The sequence below is a fragment of the Petaurus breviceps genome, unplaced genomic scaffold, assembly GCF_028583685.1.
Source record: "Petaurus breviceps papuanus isolate PSGF00001 unplaced genomic scaffold, PetGlider_PUasm1.0 175, whole genome shotgun sequence".
NCBI classification, from domain to species: domain Eukaryota; kingdom Metazoa; phylum Chordata; class Mammalia; order Diprotodontia; family Petauridae; genus Petaurus; species Petaurus breviceps.
The window spans coordinates 10,726,391-10,739,576 of NW_027185764.1; the positions used below are offsets into that span (position 1 = coordinate 10,726,391).

Here is a 13,186-nt window from a genome sequence, read left to right on the forward strand (position 1 = left end):
TCTATCTATCTATCTATCTATCTATCTATCTATCTATCTATCTATCTGTCTATCTATCTTTCTATCTATCATCTCTCTCTCTCTAAGAGAGCCTTGAAGAAAACCACAGCTTGTCCCCCCCAAATAAAACAATTAGATCTGGTAAAATAAATAATTCGAGGCTACAAAATTTAAATTGTAATGGTATAATAAATTAATTGAGTCTGAAATGAGAGGAAAAGAAATGAGAGGTGTGGTGGACAAACTTGGAAAGAGAATTAATTGTTTGTCATAAAGAGTACATAACCTTAACCAAGTAAATGCCTACTTGAAAATTAGAATAGACCAAATAGAAAATAGGGATTCTATGAGAAAAGGGCTATTAATACAAAGTAAAAAAATTGAAAAATAAAAGATAATGTAAGTTCTATCATATGAAAAAAATGACTTGGAGAACAGAGCAAGGAAAGTCATTTAAGAATCAAAGGACTATCTGAAAGTGATAACCAGAAAAAAAGAGCTCAGGAATTATATTTCAGGAAATCAGAAGAGAAAATTCCTCAGATTTAATTTAACCAGAGGGCAAAGGAAAAATTGAAAGAATTTGCCACAGTTCTGGAAAGAGTTGTCTAAATGAAAACCCTTAGGAATGTCAGAAGTAATATCAAAAAGTTCCAAAGCAAATCAACTATTGAAAATAAGGAGAAAGAAAGAATTTAAGTTATGAGTAGCCACAGATAGGACCTTGTAAGGTTTAGCAGCTTACATTAAAGAGGAGCAGAGAACATGGTATATGGTGTTACCCAAAGAAAAAGATACACTTAGAATTAAGAATAACTTATTCAGAAAAAACTGAGTTTAATTATATTGGGGGAAAAGGAAAAGATGATGAAATAAAAAACTTCCAAGCACTCTTGAAATAAAGACCAACTTAAAGTAGAAACCTTACATTATCAACTTGATAGTAAAAAGATATATAAAAGGATGAAGAACTGGAAAAGATTAAAATATTTTAGGAATGAAGTGTGTGTATTCCGATTAGGCAAGATATAGGAGGCAATATCTGCTAAGGACTATTGTGCCAGATGAGATCATAGAAGGGCCAAATAAGATTGAGGCCTTAGAAGTGATTTTGGTAATGTTTTGATGAAATTTAAAGAGAAAGAAAAGGGGGAAGGGAGAGAAAATACTGGGGAAGAAAAGAAGAGAAATAGAGGGGACATATCCCATAATTGCAGTAAAACTGAAAATAGAAACACAAGTAAACTGAATTAGAAATTCAGAGAAATGAAGAAGGACAGGGGAATGGTATGACTTGAACCTCACTTTGAACTCAATGCAAAGAAAAAAGGGAAAAGAACCAGGAGAATAATTAATATTCTAATGTTTTTTAAAATGGCCAATTTTCAAAATCCTAAGGACTCTGGTCTTCATAATGATGAACTATGAGTCCAAAGGATCAATGATTTAGAATTCTGTCCATCTCCTGAAAGAGGTGACAGATTAACTATGCATTTTTAGATATGGTCAGTGTAGGGATGTGTTTTGCAAGAGTTTATTTGTTATAGAGATTTTGTCTTCCTTTTCGTTCTCTCTCTCTTACTTTCTGTGTGTATGTGTGTGTGTGTGATAAGATGTGGAGAGAAAAGGAATTATAAGATGTCAGACAAAACCATTTTAGAATCTTTGACCTTAGAACTGGATTATTTTAAGTATTATTGAGATCAGGCTTGTTATTATCCCTGTATGTGACTGATGGGAAATTAAGCAATAGGACATGGGATGTGAGATTAAGGAATAGGGAGGTAAGGCTCTTTTGTGGACTAACTCAATATTGATGTCACCTGGCTTAAGGGCAGGGTTCAATTGCAGAGGAAGAGTGAGAGCATCTGAACTACTTGAGAAAAGGGATCTGTAATCCAGTGTGTAACTGCTTCCAGAATTGGATTGGGGAAGATATATCTAGGATGATGTAGCAGTACACAAGTATACTAGAACATCCAGGATGTCCTGATAATACAGGTTCTTTGATCTGCTTTGCTAAAGGAAAGATAACTTTTAAAGGGTCAACAATTTTATTTGAATTACATTGGCTAATTCAGGGGAAAGGTCAGCACCCTGAATGTGGAGAAAATACAAACAGAGAAATTAGCAAGAGATTCAAAAGACAGGACTTCTATTGTCTGAACAAAGTAATACAACCGCCTACATAGACCACTGGATCAGAAGAGCACAAATCTTCCAGTAGTAGGGGGCTCTTAACAAATGGCTACTTAGAGTGCTGTTTAGGGAATCAAAAGATCTTTCTCCTAAGTGAACCCCCAAAGCAAAACACCAACCTCCCAGAATATATAACAAAGATTCGACTGCTGATTGGCTCAGAGTCAGAAGGCAGTAAACCTATTTAACTCAGTACAGCTGTAAATTATCAGGGTTCAAAGGAGATTAATCCTTCATATATTTACAAGTTAGCCTGAGCCTTGGAAACTGAACTCCAAAAAAGAAACAACAAAAATCCCACCTTGACTGTGTTTACAGAAGACTGAAAATCAAAGGAGGATAGATTGCTAAGTGATACCAGAGGAAGGGTCTTGGAACAATAATAGGGAACAAGGGAGGAGTATACTGAGTCCTCCACTAGGACTTGTATATCTGAGGGCATGAAAGTCCAGGAGATGAAGGGAAATGTGTTGATAATAGAATGCAGATCCAAAGGACTCAGTGGAATGGGTGGGTAGAGCTGGATTGCTACCTGAGGAGGGGTAGGACTATGATGTGTAGGGATAAATTAATGATACATAAAGGCAGGGAAAGTGTGATTTTTGTTTGGTCATGGGGGAACTATGAAGTGGAAGAGTGAGCAGTAGGAGTATGCTAGTCATAGCAAACCGTCATTTCTCTTTCTAGTTTCAAGGAGGAAGGGATATTAGGAATGAAGTAAATAGTTCTTCCTGTGAATAAGGTCTTAACAATAAAAGGCATGATATTTAAGTCTTTGGTGTCAGGGTGTGTCATTAAGCTGAGTGAAAGGCATTGGAAACTGTGATTGTGGTATCTGGTGTTCTGTTCTAAAGATGAATTGTTTGGTGTCTGAGGCACCACTTCTGGGTTGAGTCCTGGAGAGGAGGGATTCATGTCTGAGGCTCAAGTCCTGAGCTCCCTTGGCTGTATATATGGGCCCTGTCTAGCAAAAGAGACTTATTCTTAGTCATTATGAAACAGAGTTAAGCTGTAGCAAAAGAGACTTGATCTTAGTCATTACGAATCAGAGTTAAGCTGTAGTAATAGCTCTATATAAATCCATATAGAGGGGATTATCTCTTGGCAGCAAAACTGATGAAGTTTGCCAAAACTCATTACACCTAATGTGTTGTCTCAGGACTAACTGAACTTTTGGTGGGAGTATAAGGAATCTACGTTTGGTTGTGCAATGCTTCAGGATGCTTGTGGGAGCCATGAAATACTTTTAGAAGTGCTCCCTTGGCATCTGGATATGAGTGAACCAAACCTTACCTCAGAGTTACCTTTATCGATCCTCCCTCTGATTACTGACAAGTGGACTATGCCATTTATGTCCTTCGTCTTTGCTTTGACTCTAATGTATATTTTTTCCTTCACTTTACAGATATGGGACCTGGACACACAATCTCTTTAAGAACCTAGGAATTCCGGGACCAGCCCCTCTTCCTTTCATTGGAACTTTGCTTTCTTATTGCAAAGTAAGCTTCTCTAAGTTTTCCTTTAGTTTCTTTGGACCATAGAAAGAGCATTTGCTCCTGGCTCAGGAGACTTTGGTACAAATGCAGCTCTGATATTTATCATCTATGTCACTGTGCAAATCAATTGTTCCTTTTAGGCCTCAGTTTCCTCATCTATAAAACAAGAGGCTTGGATGTTCAGCTTGAGCTCTAGGATCTTCTAATTTTTTGTAAGATTTCAGATTTCTCAAAGAGAAATTTTCATGTACTTGTCTTTTTGTGTTTCAGGATGGAGTGTATAGTAGTATTCAGACCTTCTTTTCATTAATAATTCTTAGAGATTGACTATTTTGTACTGAATTCTGCTTGAGTGGTTGTCGGTGTTATCGATACTCCCTGGCAATATTTAGTCATTGATTCAAAGGGAATTTCCTTTTGAGTCAGTATCCTTAGTGATCCAATGGATAACAAGTAGACCTATGATTTAATGGCCACAAGCATTTCCAAGTGAGGTAATGATTTATTTCCATAATTTTCATAAATGCCAACACTTGGACCAATGATGTGCCTTCTCTATAGCCAAGGGAAGCAGCAGATCCCAGCTGTGGGAACCACCATGTACTTCAGTGTAGCCCTGGGAAAACAGGCATCTTCCAGTGGCCAGACTTCCATTAGCTTCAGCACAGCCCTGGGAAAATAGGAAGATTCTAATCATACAGATACCCAAGCAAACAACCAGCACAGTATCCAGTCCCTGCCATGTGCTTCAGAAATAGCCCTGTACATACAGGTAGACACCAACTCTATGGGTGCCTAATCAAAGAAAAAGCCCAGCACTGGACCGCCATCATCAACTTCAGTATATCCTCATGGAAAGTTGCACCCTCCAGGGGCCAGATCTCCATGTACTTCAGAATAACCCAGTGCAAAAAGGCAGCTTCCAGAGACCTGACCTCTATGCACTTCTGTGTAGTCACAGAGAAATGCAGAAACACCCAATTGGCCACAAAACATGCCAGACACCACCAATAGGACTTCAACTCTGCACCAGGTAAGCTGTCAGACCCTCTGGTCTCCAGCAGCATCAGTCACCACCTACTTCATCCCTTCAGTGCAAAATCTGACATGAGGGTCTCCTGGGGGCCTAAAAGCAATGTCAATGCAACCCCTGACAGAACTTCAAGGAAGCCTGAGACAGTACCCCTTCCAACCTAGGAGTAGAGTTTAAATTTAAAAGAAAAGAAAAGGCTAGAAAATATGAGTAAAAAATAACACAAGAAATATCTGAGGATAGAAAGTTATGGTGGCAGGGAAGTGCAAGACACAAAATCAGAAGAGGATAGCAATGCCAAAACACCTATGGGCAAAACCCCAAAGAAAAATTGGAAGTGGCCTTAAACTCCCCAAAACTCATGGAAGAGCTCAATAAAGGAGTAAAATCATCATATAAGAGCGGTAGAAGAAAAGTTGGTAACACAAAGGAGAGTGATGTAAAAGGATATGAAAAATAGTCAATAGCTTGGGAAAATAAAAGAAAACAGCTCAAAAAGTAGAATTGAATGCAATTAAATTAAAAGGAGATGCAAAAATTCACTGAAGAAAACAATTCATTGAAATGTACAATTGGCTAAATGGTAAAGGAAACACAAAATCTAATTGAGTTAAGTCCTTAAAAGTTATAATTGGACAAGCGGAAGCTAATGACTCTGTGAGACATCAAGAATCAGTCAAATAAATTCAAAAGAATGAACATAGAAGAGAATGTAAAGTATCTAACTGGAAAAACAACTGATCTGTAAAATAGATCCAGGTGAACAATGTCAGAATCATTGGATTACCTGAAAGCCATAATCAAAAGTAGGATCTGAACAGTATCTTTCAAGAAATTATCAAGGAAAACTGTCCCGATATCCTAGAACTAGAGGGAAAAACAGCAATTAAAAGAATTGAATAATCACCTCCTAAAAGAGATATCAAAAGAAAAACTCCAAGGAATATTGTAACCAAATTTCAAAATTATCAGGGCAAGGAGAAAATAGTATAGGAAACTAGAAAGAAACATTTCAGTTATCAAAGATCCATATTCAGAATTTCACAGGACTTAATAACTTTTATATTAGAGGATCAAAGGGGTTGAAATATGATATTCCAAATGTCAAAGGAACTTAGATTACAACCAAGAGTAAACTATGCAACAAAATTGAGCAAAATATTTTGGGGGAATAGATGGACATTCAATGAAATAGGGGACTTTCAAATTTTCCTGATGAAAAGACCAGAGCAGAACGGAAAATTTAATCTTCAAATGCAAGATGCAAAAGCAGCATAAAGAGGTAAACAAGAAAGAAAAAAAAAGAAACAACACATTGTTCAATAAGGTTAAACTGTTTACATCCATAGATGGGAAGATGATATTTTTAACTCTTGAGAATTGTACCTGTGTTAGGGCAATTAGAAGGGGTATACATAGATAGAGGGTGGTGGGTACAATTTGACCTCGATGTGAAGATATAAAAAAATTGAGGGGTGAAGAAAATATTGTACTGAAAGAAGAGGAACAGGGGAGGCAAAATAGGGTAAGTTACATCACATAATACCTATTATGGTACAGAGCAAGAAAGGGTGGGGGCGTCAGCATTGTTTGAACCTTACTTTCATTAGATTTGGCTCAAAGAAGGAAAAACATACACATTCAGTGAGGTATAGAAATTTGCCTTACCTCTTAAGAGAGTGCAAGCAGAAAGGGGAAATAAAAGGGAACTGGGTAGATGGGAGGCAGACAGAAATAGGAGAGTAAAGGAGAAAGAAATGGTAGCAAGGACTGGTAGAAGGGAGGACAGATTGAGGGAGACAATGGTCAGAAGCAAAACACTGGTGAAGAGGGACAGGGCGAAAGATGAGAGATAACTGTAAGCAGAAAGGAAATAGGATGGAGGGAAATACACAGTTTTTAATCATAACTCTGAATGTGAATGGGATGAATTCCTCCAATAAATGGACCCAGATAGCAGAGTGGCTTAAAACCATAACTGAAAAATATGTTGTTTATAGGAAACACATTTGAAGCAGAGGGATACACACAGAGTAAATGTAATGGGTTGGAGCAGAATATATTATGCTTCAGCTGAATTTTAAAAAAAAGTAGGGGTAGCAATCCTGATCTCAGACAAAACAACAGCAAAAATAAATCTAATTAAAAGATATTAGTATGGAAATTACATTTTGCTAAAAGTTACCATAGACAATGAAGTAATATGGATACTAAATATATATGCACCAAATGCATTAGTGTCCACATTCTTAGAGGAGAAATTAAATGAGTTATAGGAAGAAATAAACAGTAAAATTCTGCTGGAGGAGTACCTCAACAATTCCTTTCAGAACCAGATAAATCCAGCCATAAAATAAATAAGGTAGATACTAAAGAGATGAATACAATGGAATCTTTGAAAATTTATATATGGTAGATCTCTAGAGAAAGTTGAATGAAAATAGAAAGTAATGTACATTTTTTTTGGTGGCAGTGGCATCTAGACAAAAAGGAAGCATTTAATATGGAATAAAAACTTCACAGTCAAATTCAGAAAGGCATGCATGTTAAATGCATTCTTTTCAGATCATGATGCAATAAAAATGACATGTAATAAATAGGCATGGAAAGATAGATTAAAATTTAATTGGAAACTAAATAATTTAATCTAAAAGAATGAGTGGATCAAACAACAAATCATATAAACAATAATTTCATCCAAGAGTATGACAATAATGAGAAAACACACTGAAATTTATGGAATACAACCAAAACAGTAGTTGTGGGAAATGTTACATCTCTCAATGCTTACATTAATAAAATAGAGAAAGAGATCAATGAATTGGACATTCAACTAAAAAAAGGCAGAAAAAGAATAAGCTAAAAATCCTCATTTAATTATCAAATGAGAAATTGTGAATATGAAAGGAGAGATTAATATAGCTTAAAGTAGGAAAAGTATTGAACTAATAAATAAAACTAAGTTGTTTTTATGAAAAAATAAAAATCAGTAAACTTTTGCTTAATTTGATTAAAATAAAAGGAGAAATCCAAATTACTAGTATCAAAAATGGAAAGGGTGAAATCAGGACCATTGAAGAGAAAACTGAAGCATTAATAATACCCTATTTTTCCCAACTGTATAGCAATAAATCTGATAATCTAAGTAAAATCAATGAATATTTACAAAAATATAAATTGTCCAGATTAACAGAAGAGGAAATAAAATAGTTACATAGTGCCATTTTAGAAAAATAAATTTTGGAAGCCATCAATGAGGTCCCAAAGAAAAAAATCTACAGGGTCAGATGTATTTATAAGTGAATTCTACCAAACATTTAAAGAATAATTAACCTCACATCTATCAGATTGACTAATATGACAAAAAAAAGAAAGTAATAAATGTTGAAAAGTTTGTGGGGAAATTGGGACACTAATGCACTATTGGTGGAGTTATGAACTGATCTACACATTGTGGAAAGCAACTGGGAACTATGTTCAAAAGACACTTAAATTTTGTGTCCCCTTTGATACAGCAATACCTTTACTAGGTCTATATCCCAAAGGGAATAGGGCCTACAAGTGCAAAAATGTTTATAACATCCCTTTTCATACTGACAAAATTTTGGAAATTGAGGGTATGCATATCAATAGGGAATAGCTGAACAAAGAGTGTTATATGAAGGTAATGGAAGACTATTGTGCAATAAGAAATGAACAGTCAGATTTCAGAATAACCTGGAAAAATTATATGAAGTCATGCGTAGTGAAATGAGCAGAACCAGGCAAAAATCATTGTGCAAAGCATAAGCAACATCGTGTGATGTTCAGCTATGAATGACTCAGCTTTTCTCAGAAACAAAATGTTCCAAGACAGGTACAAATGACTCATGAAAGAAAATGCTATTCATATCCAGATAAAGAACTGATGGTCTCTAAATGCAGATTGAAATGGATTTTTTTTACTTACTTTATTCTTTATCATGCTTTTTTCCCCTTTTTATCTGTTTCGCCTTTCACAACTTTGACTAATATGGAAAATTTTCACATAATAGCACATGTATAGAGTATATCAAATTGTGTACCATTTTCAGAAGAAGAGAGGAAGGGTGAAAATTTCAGAATTCAAAATTTTGTAAAAATGAATGTCAAAATTTTAGTTGACAAGAAATTAGGGAAAACAGTAGCATTATTAAATTTAAAAACAGAACAAAAATAACAATTAATTCCAATACTATATGAATTATTTGGAAAACTAGGAAAAGAAGGCAAAACAAGGATATTCTTTTTATGACATAAGTTTTGTGCTAATACCTAAATTAGGAAGAGTCAAAAAAGGGAAAGAAAATTGTAAACCAATTTACCTAAGGAATATTGATGCATTTTTTTAATTATCAAAGAGATTGCAGCAATTTATCATGAGGATCATACACTATGACCAGGTGAGCTTTATAACAGGAACACAGAGTTGGTTCAATACCAGAGAAACTATCAGATTAATTTACTGCATCAATAATAAAACTAACAAAAATATATGATTATCTCAATAAATGCAGAAAAAGATTTTGACAAAATATAGCACCCATTGCATTAAAAAATGTAGATCATAGGATAAAAGGGAGCATTCCTTAAAATGATAGTCTGGATATGAAACCATCAGCACTCATTATATGTAATGGAGATAAGCTAGAAACTTTCCCCATAAGATCAAGGGTGAAATAAGGATGTCCATTATCACTGCTATTGTTCAATATAGTACTAGAAATGTTAGCTTTAGCAATAAGAGAAGAAAAGAAAATTGAAGGAAAGAATAGGCAATGCTGATGATTAGATGGTATACTTAGAAAATCCTAGAGAACCAACTAAAAAAATACTTTAAATAGTTAGCAACTTTAGAAAAGTTGCAGGATATAAAATAAACATAAACAATCAGTATACATATATATGTATATGTATATATGGACATCTATGTACATATAACTATATACATATGTACATATAGGGGTGTGTGTGTGTGTGTGTGTGTGTGTGTGTAACCAACAAATCCAAGGAGCAAGAGAGAGAAATTCCATTTTAAAAATAAATTTATTTATTTGTTTTTAGTTTTCAACATTCATTTCCACAAAATTTTGAGTTACAAATTGTCTTTTGTCTCTGCCCTACCCCCATCCCAAGATAGCAAGCATACTGAAGAACCCTTCCCCAAATCTGTTGTCTTATGTCTTCCCCTATTCCCTGCCCCTTACTTTCTTTACAGTAAGATGGATTTCTGTATCCCATTGCCTGTATGTCTTGTCTCTTGGTTGCATGTAAAAAAACAACTTTTAACATTTGTTTTTAAAATTTTTATTTCCAGATTCTTTCCCTTCTGCCCTCCTCACCACCCATACTGGGAAGACAAACAATTCAATATTGCTTGTAAATGTGTAGTTACATAAAATGCTTCATTGCAAAAGACTATATTTCCCTCCATCCTATTCCACCCCTCATTTCTTCTATTTTCTCCTTTAATCTTGTCCTTTTCAAAAGTGTTTGCTTCTAGCCACCCTCTCACCCAATCTGCTCTCCCTTCCATCATTCCCCCTCTTATCTCCTTTCCCCCTACTTTCCTGCAGGGTAAGATACTCAATTGAGTGTGTATGTTATTCCTTACTTAAGTCAAATCCAATGAGAGCAAGGTTGACTCACTCCCTTTCACCTTCCTATTCTTCCCCTCCATTGTAACACTTTTCTCTTTCCTCTTTTATTGATATAATTTACCCCCTTCTATCTCTCACTTTCTCCTTCTCCCAATACAACCCTCTCTCACCTCTTAATTTTATTTTTTTAGATATCATTCCTTCATATTGAACTCATTCTATGCCCTCTGTCTCTGTATAAATGTACACACACAGACACAGACACACATATACACCCTTCCTATACATCCATATATGTATATACATACACATATGTTACCTTCATCTATCCTCATACTGAGAAAGGTCTCGTGAGTTAAAATTGTTATTTTTCCATATGGGAATGTAAATAGTTCATCTTTAATAAGTTCCTTATGATTTATTTTTCCTGTTTACCTTCTCATGCTTCTCTTGCTTCTTGTATTTGAAAGTCAATTTTTCTGTTTAGCCCTGGTTTTTTCATCAAGAATGCTTGGAAGTCTTCTATTTCATTGAATAGCCATATTTTCCCCTGAAGTATTATACTCAGTTTTTCTGGGTAGATGATTCTTGGTTTTGATCCTAGCTCCTTTGACATCCGGAATATAATATTCCAAGGCCTTTGATCCCTTAATGTAGCAGCTACTAGATCTTGTGTTATCCTGATTGTGTTTCCACAATATTCAAATCGTTTCTTCCTGACTGCTTGTGATATTTTCTCCTTGACCTGGGAATTCTGGAATTTGACTTATTGGAATTTCTTTTGGGGATCCTTTTCAAGAGGTCATCAGTGAATTCTTTCAATTTCTATTTTTCCCTCTGGTTTGAGAATATCAGGATATTTTTCCTTGAGAATTTCTTGAAAGATGATGTGTGGACTCTTTTTTTGATCATGGCTTTCTGGTAGTCCAATAAATTTTAATTTATCTCTCCCCGATCTATTTTCCAGGTCAGTGGTTTTCCCCTTGAGATATTTCACAGTGCCTTCTATTTTTTTCATTTGTTTAAATCTGTTTCATAGTATCTTGATTTCCTACAAAGTCATTGGGTTCCATTTGCTCCAATCTAATTTTGAAGAAATTATTCTCTTCAGTGATTTTTTGAAATTCCTTTTCCATCTGACCACTTCTACTCTTTGAGGCATTCTTCTCCTCATTGGCTTTTTGGACCTCCTTTGCCATTTTAACTAGTCTACTTTTTAAGGTGTTATTTTTTCAGTCAGTCTGCTGACTCATTTTTTCATGATTTGCTTGCATTATTCTCATTTCTCTTCCCAATTTTTGTTCTACTACTCTAGATTTTTTTTTTATTTTTTGCTTTTTGAAGTGCAATTGAGATTAAGTGACTTGCCCAAAGTCACATGGCTAGTAAGTGTGTCAAGTGTCTGAGGCCCGATTTGAACTCAGGTCCTCCTGAATCCAGGGCCAGTGCTCTATTCACTGTGCCACCTAGCTGTCCCATCTTACTTGATTTTTCAAAATCCTTCTTGAGCTCCTCCATGGCCTATAATCAATTCATATTTTTTGCAGGCTTTTGATGCAGGAGTTTTATCTTTGTTGTCTTCTTCTAGTTGTATGTTTTGATCTTCTTTGTCCCCAAAAAAGCATTCTCTAGTCTGCTTGTGCTTCTTTTGTTTGCTCACTTTCCCAGCCAATTACTTGACTTTTTCCAAGGTAGAACTCTGCTTCCCAAGTGGAAAGTGCTTTGTCCTAAATTTCTGGGGTTTTGCATAGATGTTTTCAGTATTCTTTTTTTCAATCATGTCCCTCAGAACCGTGAGGAGGACTTTCTCTCCATAGCCTCAACAAACTCTGCCATACCAGTGATCCTCACCCCAGGACCACCACCCAAGACTTTGACCCAGATCCAAGCAAAGCAAAGCAAGAGAAGCCTGCCACAATGCCTGCAGAGAATTTCCTGCAAATACCTTCTGGACAGTTACTTGGTCCCCCTGTGATCTGTAGCCCTGGATCTGGAAGCAGTAGCAGCAGCAGCAGTAGTTGTTGCTGCAGTCACCTCAGCCATTCTAGGGGAAGGGGCCAGACCTAGCTCTTATGTTGCCTATGATCAATAGGGTTCCCTTCCGACCTTTTACTTTCTCTTTGGCATTTGAGGATTGAGAAATCTGGAAACCTCCCCAGTTGCTAGTGCTTCACTCTCCTGAAGTCTGCTCTGTCTGGTCTATTCTTGTGGTCTGGGTCAATGCAGCTCAAGAGGGACTGCTCTCTGCTCCTACCTTGGTGTGATAAACCCTTCCTGTTGGACTGCCAGCCTGCCTTCAGTGGGAGCTTTGTTTTTCTCTGTCACTTTGTGGGTTCTGTATCTCTGAAATTTGTTTACAGTTATATTTTATAGATGTTGGAGGTGGTTGGAGAAGGAGCTCAAGCAAGTTCCCACTTTTACTCTGCCATCTTGGCTCCACATCAAGAATTTCCATTTCTAAAAAATGTTGACAACATAAAATACTTGGGATGCCACCTGCCAAGACTAACCTAGGGACTATATAATCACAATTACAAAACACTATTCACAGAAATAAAATCAGGTGGATTTTACAGAATCCTGGAAAGACTTACATTAATTAATGCTCCATAAAGTGAATAGAAACAGGAAAACATTGTATGCAGTAGCAACAACCATGTGTTATCGTTAACTATGATAGATTTCCTTCTTCTCAGAAATACAATGATTTAAGACAATTCCAAAAACTTGTGATGGAAAATGCCATCCACATCTAGCAAAATAAGTATGGAGTCTGAATGCAAATGAAAGCATACTATTTTCACTTGTTTTTTGTCTTTTTTTTTTAGTTTTTCTCTTTT

General features: G+C 35.8%; 1 pseudogene; it reads left to right on the forward strand.

The window, feature by feature from the left end:
* Positions 1-13,186, forward strand: part of LOC138159037 (cytochrome P450 3A4-like) — a 55,357-nt pseudogene that overhangs the window by 4,093 nt on the left and 38,078 nt on the right.